Consider the following 12,496-nt stretch of genomic DNA (forward strand, 5'->3'; position numbering starts at 1 on the left):
ATTTTACTTAAAATTTTCTTATTGTATTCTAACTTTATTTCTTCTTATTTAGCTACACCTGTTAATGATTACTTGAAGTCTGTATTGCCTCAATTTGACAACCATTATCCTGCCTCCCTAGTCATTTTTTTTTTCCCCATTGAGTGATTATGCCCAGATTTTATCCTTTAATCATGAAACTTATTTTGGGAAACTTAGACCTTTTTTATCATTATTTTAAAAACTGTGACTGCTCTAGTGTCTCTCACTTTCTTAAAGTGTTGCATCCTTATCTGTATATATTGTCCCAACTGAAAATTAAACCTTGTTAATGGAGATCAATTTCATAGTTCCTTGTCCCTACTTTTATTTGCGTGGGTCTTAATTTTCATGTTATATATCATATAATCATTTTTAAGTCAATTTTTATAAGTTAAATTTTTTTTTCTATTATTAGTTAATGCTCTCTGTTAGAGAAATTGAAGGCCTGGAAGAGGGGTTATGACATAAATGAAGTCAACAGGTAAACCTAGTTATGCATATATTTCTGGAAAGCTGGCTTTTTTTGGATTACTAATAAAATGACTCTAATTTATTGCTACAATTAATTATTTGGCAAATAGCTCTTAAAATTTTTCTTTATTAGAGAAATTGTGGATTTATAGAACTAACGTGTATAAAATACAGGATTCCCATATACCACCCATTGGTGTGGGACATTTGCTACAGTTGATGAAAGGACACTTTTATATTAACTGTAGTCCAGGGTTTCACTTAGGGTTTACTGTGTAGATCCATGGATTTAAAACAAAATTTGTATTCTGTCACCGTATTTACAGTCTGTGGTAGTTTGGAGCTGTTATGTACCCCAGAAAAGACCATGCTCTTTTAATCCATTCCTGTGGGTGCAGACCTGTTGTGGCTGGGAACTTTTGGCTAAGTTATTTCAATTGAGATGTGACTCCCCCCCACTCCATATGTGTCTTAATTTTGTTGCTAGAGTCCTTTATGAGGACTAAAAAAACCAAAAACAATGTATAAAAAAAAAAACCACAGAAAAACCCAGAGAGCTGAGTGAGAGAGAGACGCTAAGAGACGAACTGCAGAGCTCAGAGAGGAAGCCACTGGAACTGGAAGCTAAAAGCAATGAAACCTGGGAGTGAACCTGAAAGTAATGAGATGCCAACCATGGGCCTTCCCACGTGACAGAAGTCCCAGAGGCTGGCAACCTGTCTTCAGAGTCCAGGTATCCTCTTGAGTTGGACATTTTCATAGCCTAAGAATTGTAATTTGTAAGCTAATAAATTCCCATTGTAAAAGCCAACCCATTTCTGGTGTAATGCGTTCTGGCAGCTTTAGCAGACTGAACTACAATCTAAAATTTACATTTTAGCCACAATCGGATATATATTTCAGTGTGTGAATTATGTTCATGGTGTGATGCTGCCATCACCACCATCTATTACCAAAACATTTCCATCATTCCAAATAGGAATCTTGTACATTTTAAGCCTTAACTTTCCATTCCCTGTCCCTATCCCCTGGTAACCTATGTTCTAGATTCTGACTCTATGAGTTTGCTTTTATTCAATTTATTTAAAATCAGTGACATCATACACTGTTTGTCCTTTTGTGTATGACTTATTTCACTGAATATGATGTCTTCAAGGTCCATCCATGTTGTTGGCTTGTATCAGGCCTTCACTCTTTTTATGGCTGAATAATATTGCAATATACGTATGTACCACATTTTCTTTGTCCATTCATCGGCTGACAGACAGTGGGGTTGCTTCCATCTTTTGGCGATTGTGAATAATGCTACTGTGAACATCAGTGTGCGAATATCTGTTGACATCCCTGCTTTCACCTCTTTTGGGTATATAACTAATAGTGGGATTACCAGGTCATATGGTGATTCTACCTTAACTTTCTGAGAAACCAGCAAATTGTCTTTTCTACATTCCCACTGGCAATGAGTGAGTGCTCTTAATTCTCTACATCTTCTCCAACACTTATTATTTTCTGTTTCCTCTTTTAAATAGTAGTGATTCTAATGGGTGTGCAATGGTATCTCATTGTGATTTTGATTTGTATTTCTGGTGACTAATGATGTTGAGCATCTTTTCCTGTGACTTCCGGCCATTTGGAGATCTTCTCTGCAGAGATGTTTATTCAAGTCTTTGGCTCATTTTTTGATTGAGTTATTTATCTTTTTGTTGTTAAGCTGAAGGATGTCCTGATAAGTTTTGGATATGAAACCTTTATGGCTATATGGCTTCCAAATATTTTCTCCCACTGTGTAGGTCTGACAAATAGTTTTTGAATGCCTGTGTTTGGAGATTCTTCCAAGGAACTGTGAAAAATATTATGAACATTTTCAGTTGGGATTATTATCCTTCAGACTCCTGCAGTATAACAGGAAATAACATTTGCACACAAATAACCGTAATATAAGATATAAATGGACAAATATCATAAGTGAGAGACAGTATAACTGCTGTGGGATTCAAGGAAGACTTTTTGTGTGAAGGATAAGGAGAAAAGTTGGTGGACAGGGAGGCATTTGGTTTCTCTAAGGAGAGTCAGGATTGGTTGTTTATTAAGAAATAGTGGTTTGATATCCAGGTGGCAAAAGGAGCATAAACAAGGCTGAAGAAGGACAAAGACAGAGAGTAGTGAGAATAAGGAATGGAAAATTCAGGTCTGATGTAAAAATGAGAGTCCTGGGACTTGGAATGAGACATGTGGTGTGGTATTGGGCTATTTATTATTGTATCATTTTATAAACACTGTGAATTTGATAAAAAGAGGTACATGAATTGATGGTAAGGGAAATTGTTAGTTTTTTTTTTTTTATGTACAATGGTAGGGTCCTGTGAGGGAAGAGTTGGTTTATTATCATTCATTTGGCCCTAAACACTCTTATTCAGTTTCCTCTCTTGGCCTATGTATCATAGGTACCACCTATGATTACACCACCACCCCCCACCACCCCAAATTGACAGACCAGTAGTTGTTCTTGTATGTTTTGCTATTTTAAGGATAAGAGGAAAGCTTTATTTTACAAAGAATTAACAAAAGTCTCCATCCACTAAATACCTGATATTTCCTTAGACATGTTCCTTAGAGGCGAATGAGAAATGCCTTGATGCGTTTTCCTCTGTTAAAATACAAATGCCTCTGAGCATAATCTGAGAGCCCTGGACAGGAAATGGGTATCTCCAAGGGAAAGGATATTTCAGGAAAAATACCTTGCTCGGTTTTGTTATATTCTGAGAAATATATCAAACAGATGTGTACATGTATATAAAATATATAAATATAGCATACTGAGTTCATTGTTGGTTTTCATATAATTTTTAATTAATAAAAATGAAATAAAATAATAAGTGTTTCACACCTAACCAGTGTTTTCAGCTCATGTAGTCATCCATGAGACCCTTAGTTGATAGTTGGATTAGGGATTCTTCTCTGGAGAAAGATTGGCTGTACTTTCTTAATGAATACCTTGATTTCTGCTAATGAGCTATTCATATGTATAAAAGAACAATTAAGTTTACTCTCAGCCTTCTGCCACATTATTTTAATCGTGTATAAATAGTTCTTAACACAGTCATTTTATTCTAAATTGATTATATTTTATGTAATGCTAGGTTTTTACCCAGAAAGGAAATACCTAAAGAGCTAGCATATGGTTACCTCAAGCTGCTCTTCCCTTGCCGCTGCCTTTAATATATTTCTTTCTCTTTTTTATGGTCTTGTTCTCTCATTCGCTATTGTGCCTTCCTTCCATGAAGGACAATGTATCTTCATGCTATTCTCTTGGATGTTTGGGTTTTCCTTACTCTCCTGCCTTACCTGGGTCTGTTCAGTCCACCCGGCACCCCCAAGAAATCTAGGCTTCCGTCCCCATCCTCTTCAACTATGACTTCTGTTCTTGAAATTACTTATGTGTGCCTTTTTATACGGTATCTAGAGGTTTGTTCATTTTGTTAATAATTACGAATGACGTCCTTTTGATTTTGTTGGCAGTCTCCAGTTTCATTTTTTGCAGTTGTTTTCTGTTTCGTTATTGCTGCTCTTATCTTTATTTTATTTGAATTTAATATATTTTTGTCTTTGTTTCTTTAAGAGTTGAATGTTCATCTATTTTAAATATTTCTTATTTTGTTTAATGAATACATTTAAGGCAATAACTTTACATCTCAGCACAACTTTTCCTACATTCCTTAAGGTTTGATTTATTATATTTTTATTTATTCTCTTTTCTAAATATTTCATAATTTCCATTATGATCACTGTCTAACAATAAGTTATCTAGGAGTACACTTTAAAAATGACCTTTTTAATTGTTGATTTCATATCATAATTCAATTATGGCCAGTGAAAATGATCTGTGTGATAGCAAATATTTGTTATTTATTGAAACATCTCATGTGACTTAGTATAAAAATATATATATTTTTTAATGTGCCACATGTGCTTGAAAAGGAAGTGTTTTCTTTTTTGTTAGCTGCAGAATTCTAAAAATATCTTTTAAATACAGTATATATCCAGTGTTACATCTGTATCCTTCCTTACTTGTATGTGCTTAATTTATATGCTCCCAAGAGTTGTGTGTTAAATCCCCTACTCTAATTGTTCTGTCATTTTTTTCTTGTTATTCTATCACTTAAAAATTTTGAGCTATTTTGTTCATTACGTACAAGTTCATGAGTGTCCTGTCTTATTTCAGCATTGTTCCCATAATCATAATTTAGTATATTTCTCCATTCCTATTAATAATTTCTTCCCTAGCATCTCTTTGTTGAATAGTACTTTCAGAGCCACAAAGTAGAAGATGCCTGTATCTCTTAGTCACTGCATGGAAGAGAGCTGTCAAACCAGCAACATTCATAAGAAACTCTACTTTGTGGCTGTGCCATCTTCAACATTCGATCCCATTGTCATCCAGGGATCACCTCCATTCCAGTGATCACCTCCATTCCAGCAACCAGAAAGGAAAAGAGCACCAAAGTTAGCAAAGGAAGTTTTTATGGACCAGGCCTAGATGTAGTACTCTCCACTTTGAGAGGGTTGTTGGGGATGGGCTTGCAATTGTAGCTTGGTGGCTGAAGAAGACCTCACTGAAGACACAACTGAAAGGAATGGAGTGGTACCATGTGGAGATCCGAAGGAAGAGCATTTTAGGCAAGGCAAATAGTAGATGCAAATGTCGTGTAGTGGGAGCAAGCCTAGCTGACTACAGTAGCAAGAAAAGCAGTGTGACTTGAGCGGAGTTGACCAAGGGTCTGGAGAATGAGGTCAGCAAGGTAACAGATAATGAAGGGCCCTGTAGGTCATTGTAAAGACATTTAATCTCAGTGAAACTAGAAGTCCTCGAAGGGTTTTAATAGAGGGCATGATCTGACCTAAGTTTTAATGGAATAACTCTGGTTGCTGTATTGAGAAGAGATGTGGTATGAGGATGAGGGATAGAATCAGACAAGCCTGTTAGGAGGGTCTTAGTTTGCCAGACTGCTATAACAAGTATCACACGGTGGGTTGGCTTAAAAAACAGCATTTAGTATCACATAGTTTCAGATGCCAGAAGTCCCAAATCAAGGCATCAGCAAGGCTGTTCTTTCTCCAAGAAGTCTGTGGCTTTCTGATGAGGGATTGTCGTAATGCTTGGGGTTCCTTGGCTGGTACTTCTGCCTCCTTTCTCATAGTGAACCCTCTCTCTTTTTGTCTGCTCTTCTGGCTGCTATTCATTCTGGACTTCTGGCTTCTCTCTGTGACTTTCTCTGACTGACTGTGTCCACATTTCTTCTGCTGATAAAGGACGCCAGTAATGTGCATTAAAGCCCGCACTTCACTGTTAACATAGTCTGAGCCACCATTATCTCTCACTTGGATTATTGCTGTAGCCTCCTGTGTTAAACTGAATTGTGTACCCCAGTGAAAGACCTGTTTTTAATATTAATCTGTGTTCCATGTGTATATAGGACTTTTTGAAGATGTTATTTTAAGTTAAGGTGAGACCTTAGGATGCTTGCTTGTTCTCAGTAACTGGAAGAATGAAGATCATCTTCTATTTTCCCTACTGAAGTGGGGAAATCATGGAAGGCAAGTCAAGAACTCAAGTTTCATGCATATAAAATTTGAGAAGTCTCTGGGACAGCAAATGGAAATGTGAAATAACAAAAGGGGACAGGTCCAGGCTGAGAACATACATTCACGACTCACCAACATAGAAAATGGTATTTAAAGCCAGGAAACTGGATGAAATCACCAAGTAAATGTTTGTGGTAGAAAAGAAAAGAGATTTAAGGTCTGAGCCCTGGGGCATTCCAATATTTTGAGGTTGGTAAGATAAGGGGGAATCAGCAAAAGAGATGGAGAAGGACATAAGAGAACGTAAAAGAAAACCTTCCCAGTGTGGTTCCAGAAAGCCAAATGAAAAAGGTATTTCAAGGAGGAGGCAGAGATAAAATATGTAAAATTGTCCTAATAGTTAACCTAGTAACTATATAAGATGGAAAATAAGACTAGACCACTGGATTTAACACTATTAAAGTTATGGGCGAACTTGATAAAAGCAATAGCAGGTTGTGCTCCCCAGGAAGCAGACTCTGAGATGGAGATGTAGAAGAGGTTTGTTAGGGATTGCTCTTGGATCACCATCATCCTTAGAAGGGAAGGGAGGGAAGCAAAATTGTCAGAGGGAGAAGTTGAACTGTGAACAATCTCAATGAAGATCCCATAGAGCCCACCAGGAACTCTAATGTTGAGATGATCTTCAGAGTTTTCCTGAGTTGGGGTATGACAGCAAAGTCTACATAACATTCTTGTTTACTAGTTGCTGAAAATATGTTGCTCTGGGAAGAGAGCATGATTTTGTACAAGGTGACTCTTCACTGGAGGCAGTTTTGAGGAGGGCTCACAGCTGAAGGCTGTCTTCCTATTGCACTCCCAGTAACTGGGAATGAAACCTTCAGGGGGTCTGGGTTCTCACAGAGTTCTCTGCAAGCGGTTGAGAGGGAGTACAGAGGCAAAAGGCTGCTGGCTGTGAGTCAACAGAGAATGGGAAGACAGAGGCCAGAGACAGTGAGCATAGACCTTTATTTCCCTTATTCTCGATGTCCACTAGGAAGTGTCTGAATGTTGGTTTGACTTGAGTCTTGAGACTCATGTCATTTTTCAACACTGACACTTCAAATATTGCTTCTCCTCTATTTCCCTGCGCCCTACCCCACCGTAACTGATTTTACACCCATATTGGAATCTTTCAATCTACCCTTTATGTCTTTTAATTATTATTACATCTTTTCTTTTTTTTATGCCTAGGTTCTGGGAAATTCCCTAGTATTATTTTCTAATTCACTGATTCTCCTGTAATGTGTCCAGTTCATATTCTATTCTGCATATTGAGCTTATAAATTTTTCTCAGAGTATATATTTTTATTTTAAGGATTCTGATTGGCTCCCTTTCATATTCCTGTCTTATTTCTGTCTGCTTTCTTTTATGTTTTCATATTTGCTTTTTAGAAATATTAGTTCTCCCCCTGTCCCTTTGTGGACTCTTAAACTTCTTATTTAAAATTATTTTTCACATTCTTTTGCTAAGTTTTCATTTTCTATGGAGTTAATTACTATCTTGATTACTGATTTTATTGTCTGCCTTTCCTAGTGCTGGTTTTGGATACAAATTTTATAATTTAAAAATCATTTTATAATATTTTCAGGCATATTTGAATATAATATTTTGTTTATTATATTTATATTTTCTTTACCTCTACAGGCACCATTTCCAAAGTCACAGTATTGTAGTTGCCACCAGGTTTTACAGTTTAGAAACAGGTTTTATATTGGCTGCTTAGGCTTTCTGCTCCTGTGATATTGATATTTAAAATCCTGAACCAGTGGTTGGCATGGTTAGGACTTGGCATTAAACCATGTTTGTATGTATCCTCTGACTCAGCAGGTATGGAGCTTGTGATGAGATTTAGCCCTGAGCAACATTTGGAAGTTGTTTTCCCTTCTTCTTGTCTTTTGGTGCATTTGTCAAGAATCGAACTCTGGTCTCCTTAGTAGCTGAGCGTTCAACCACTGACCCACCATGCAACTGACATTTGCAAGTTGTATTTTCTGCTTCTCTCAGTCAATAATTCCAATAGATTAGGCTGAGTTCCTATTATCTCAATGGAATTTAATCCAGGTTGTACCTCCCTGCTTCTGGAAGCTGAGGCTCAGTGGTCCACAGTTCAATTCCATTACCATGTTGAATTTATTTCAATTTCTGGCCTTAAAGATGACTGACAGTGCATCCCTATCTTATTTATGTGTTTCTCATTCCTAAGGGAACAAAAGATAGGTGAAGAAAAGATGGGGACTTTTGTTTTTTTTTTTTTTTTTTTTTTGTCATGGGTATATTTATATGTAAATATAAAACTGTATCACTAAAAGATACTGAATATGAACATTTATGATTATTTTCTGAATCTAACTCAGTCCATTGATGCTAAATACAAAATGAAGATTGTAAAAATAAGAATATATACATTCAAAGAGCTTCTTACAGTATAAAAATTATTGAGGTCTGATCAGCTGCCAACCTCATCTTCTGTGATGAGGGGTGAAGGTTTACAGGTTCTGGTATTTTCTAGGTAATCTGGAATACTGGGAACTCTTAATTCCATCCCTGGTATATTAGGCTGGGTGAGCTGGGAATAGGCAAGTCCTGTTTGGGTAGTTGTGGGGCAAAGAGTGATTACAGAAACCACCTTACCCAGGGGAGTTAAAGTTTTTAATAATTGGCACAGACCCCACCCACCTTGAGCTCAAGGGTCTGGTAGGCTGGTCAGTAGGGAGAGATGGAGTGTCCAAATGGGCAGGGCCAAGTTGCATAAGGAAAGGAACCCTTCAGCAAAAGATAAAGGGGGTCCTAGCTCATCCCATAGTAATTTCCCCTCTCTCCAATGAAGATAGTATTTTGTTATTTACTGTTCAATGTGCTATTTCTCTCAGGGATTTTTTTTTTTCCTAAAAATATATGATTGATAGATGTGGTATACATGCACTTATGCTGCAGGCAGTTTTAGCTCTTTTGGAAAGTCCTCATGTTTCTAAAGTCATCCCATGTAGCAAACAGATTATTATACTCAATAGCCCCCACCCTCACTTACTCTTTCTTACTTTTTAATAGTTCATAGAATCTCTTTCCATAAATATATTATAGACTCTAGAGTGAAATTTATTACTCAGCCTTTCCTTATCATGGTCCTGGAGTTGCCTTCACTCCTTGTTTGATATGGTGACTAATATCTCCTTAAAGCTTTCCCCTTCATTCTTTGGGCTCCCTGTTCTTTCTGTGTTATTCCTATCATCCCCAGAATGCTGCTTGTCCTGTTTCTCAGGGAGCTCATTCTCTCTGTTGACTTAATTTGTCACCTCTGTTTAAATGACTCTCAAATCTGCATTTCCAACTTGGAAAACAGTCCAAGAGGAAGTGACAAATATGGCGTGTTCAGTGTGGTTAGCCCAGTGCCGTGTTAAATATCTTCAAACATTTGTTCTTGCAGCAGCACAATGAGATATGGCTATTATTATTCATATTTTACAGGTAGAAGAGCTCAGGCTTAGAGAGTTAAGGATGGAGCTGTCCCAGTTTTCCTGGGATGGAGAGGGTTCCCAGGACCCGGGACCTTGAGTTTTAAAACCAGGAAAGAACGTGGCAAACCAGGATGAGTCAGACACCAGTGTCCTAAGGTCAAGCCAAGGCTTGTGCACAAGCCCACCTGAATCTTTAGTCTCTGCTCTTCACCATGGCTTTATGTTTTATCCATTAAGACGAACAGAGAAAAGAGAGTAGGTAGAAGGCAGAGGCATGAGCGCATTCATGGCCCGAAAATACTCACTCCTAGAAGGAAATGTTTTCAGGGGGAATTAGGCATGATTAGGAGTCAGGAGACTCCAATTCTAGCTCTAGTTCATTCACAAACACAGTGGTGAGTTGAACAAATCCCTTTAGATTCCCAGGCCCCTGTTTCCCCATTTGTAAAATGAGGAGCTAACCAGAAGATAACTCCTAAGATTTATTCCAATTTAAAAATTGTGTGATTTGAACCAGTTGCTTAAATAGAAACTCTCCAAACCATTTCATAGCCCATTAATATTAGCTACTTTTTACAAGGTCATCAAGAAAAAAGAAAACTGAAAACAGAAGAAAAAAAGAAAACTGAAAACATTTATATTTCACGATTTACGCAGATTTGTAAGTCTACTTCTAATATCAGTTTGCATTTCTGAGCCCAGCAAAATTCCATTGAAACAGTTTAACAGCTTTGCTCTTTAATTTATTTTATCTGTTATAATTAACTTTGTGGTGTTTTCATTGTTGTCTTTAACTGTTTGCATAGTGTCCCAAACATCTCAGCAGGAATTGCATTATAAATCAAGTTTTCACTCTTTATTGTTATTTATAAAATGTTAATGGCTTCTATTTAAAGCATGTGTGACTCCTAGCTGAGAGAATGCACTTTTATAGCAGTACTGTTTTATCTGTGAAAATCACGCGAAAAACAGAGTCACAACATTCCACAATTATCATTGAAGGCATAACTGCCGGTATTGATATGGGAATCTTCATAAGATATTTTAAAAGCTTAATCCAAATTTCCTAAAAATAAAATTTATAAGGGCAGGCCATGGTGGCTCAGCAGGCAGAGTTCTTACCTGCCATGCCAGAGACCTGGGTTCGAGTCCTGATGCCTGCCCATGCAAAAAAAAAAAATAATAATAATATATATATAAGATTTCTAATATTTTAACATTTTACTCAAGAAAACCCACATTCTATTTCCCCCACCTCTGCCTGTTTCTATCAGTATCTAAAGACTGAGTTCAAATATTGAATGGAAACTTGAAGGAAATGTGAAATACGAGAAACTTGGAATAATGTGGGCTTTTCTGAGACCAGTTTTTGTGTGCACGTGTGTGTGTCTTTACCACTCATTTTGAATCAAAGTACTTAATTTCTTTTTCCATTTGGATAATTACGGCCTTGCTATCCAGATAACTAGATTAGTAAAGCTAAACAAGCAAAGCCCATTAGCCATATTGCAAAAATTCATGACAGGTTACACAGAAAATTCAACAGTCCTAAGACTTCTAAATAAATATTACGAATTTTGAGAAAACTAAGAAGATTGCAATACTTCAGGACTTCTTTGCAGGAACTCAAACCAGTAACTTTTTATAGAATACTTATTATTTGGATAGACATTTGATTAGTCTTATGAAAGTTCATAAAAGAAATCTAAATAGCTAGTTCCTGGTGGGACTTACAATCTAGCACAGGTATTGGTGACTCGGAACCAAGCGCAAAAACATCATTTGTTTGTTTGTTTCTTTTGTGGGAGGGGAAAAAAGAAGAAAAATAATGCTCCCTGTGATTAAATTATGACTAGGCTCATAATTTAAGAGTTTTTAAGTGGTTACTTTGAAAACAGAATACAGTTTATATTATTTTTGTTAAGTAAATTAGTGGATATGTAACATCCAGCTAGGAAAGTACTGAAATTCTCAGTGCACAGCTCAAGGAATATTCAAAAAACGAATACACCTGTGTAATCACCATCCAGATGCAGAAATGGAACCGCCAGCACCCAGAGACTCTCCTTGTTCTCAGATGCTGCACCCTTTCCCCAAAGGTCACCATCACTCTGCCGTCTCTTGCCATCAATAACCCTTTCCTGCTTGTGAACTTTATATTAACGGGGGCAAACAGTATGTTCTCTTTATGCCGGCTGCTTTCTTTCAAGATTATGTTTGTGAAAATCATTCATGCTGTTGTTGATAGCAGTTCATTCCCACTGCTATGAAATATTCTGTTGTATTCTACTGTTAGTGGGTGTTTGGGTTGCTTTTAGTTTTTAGCTATTACAAAATGGTGCTGTGATCATGCTCTTTTTTTTATGAGTAGTATTTATTTCAGTAATTTAAGAAATAAGCTCGTTGGCCTGGACTGTCCCAACACTGTACTGTATTTTAAAAAGACACGATCTAATTGTTACAGACATGACACATAAACTCTTAAAACAGAGCATAAATTAAAATAGTGACTTTCTATCATATTTACCTGACTACTGTACAATACGCTAGGAATCATTTAATTACAGACACTCTTGCAGCCAGCCTTTTTTTTTTTTTTTAAAAAAAAAAAACCTTATGAATCTTGATTTATACATTTCTATAAGCATTTCCCTAAATTGTAAAAGGCATGCAAAATATAAGGGTGTGGCTATTTTACATGTAATGGATATTTTACTAGGGTTCTCTAGAGAACCATAATTTTAAGGACCCGTACCTATGTATAAAGAGATTTATTGTGAGGAGTTGGATGACAGGCTCATGGGGGCTGGCAAGTCCAAATTTTGTAGGGGCAGTTGCAAGCTGAAAAATCTGACAAAGATGATTCTGAAATCTGGCAAGTCTTTATTCGCCAGGCATAGCTGTCTGATTGAAGTTGAGCAGA

At 36.8% G+C, this 12,496-nt stretch overlaps 1 protein-coding gene across 5 annotated transcripts in view; it reads left to right on the forward strand.

Annotated features, from left to right (window-relative positions):
- IQCM (IQ motif containing M) overlaps window positions 1-12,496 on the forward strand; it is a 473,232-nt gene that overhangs the window by 65,556 nt on the left and 395,180 nt on the right. For 2 of the 5 annotated variants that reach the window (XM_077139855.1, XM_077139853.1), the window contains exon 2: window positions 10,154-10,234. The exons of the other annotated variants lie outside the window; for them this stretch is intronic. The gene's annotated coding sequence lies outside the window, so the exon portion shown is untranslated. The remainder of the gene's footprint in view (window positions 1-10,153; window positions 10,235-12,496) is intronic. 5 annotated transcript variants of the gene reach the window in all.

This window comes from Tamandua tetradactyla, chromosome 22, assembly GCF_023851605.1.
Source record: "Tamandua tetradactyla isolate mTamTet1 chromosome 22, mTamTet1.pri, whole genome shotgun sequence".
NCBI lineage: Eukaryota > Metazoa > Chordata > Mammalia > Pilosa > Myrmecophagidae > Tamandua > Tamandua tetradactyla.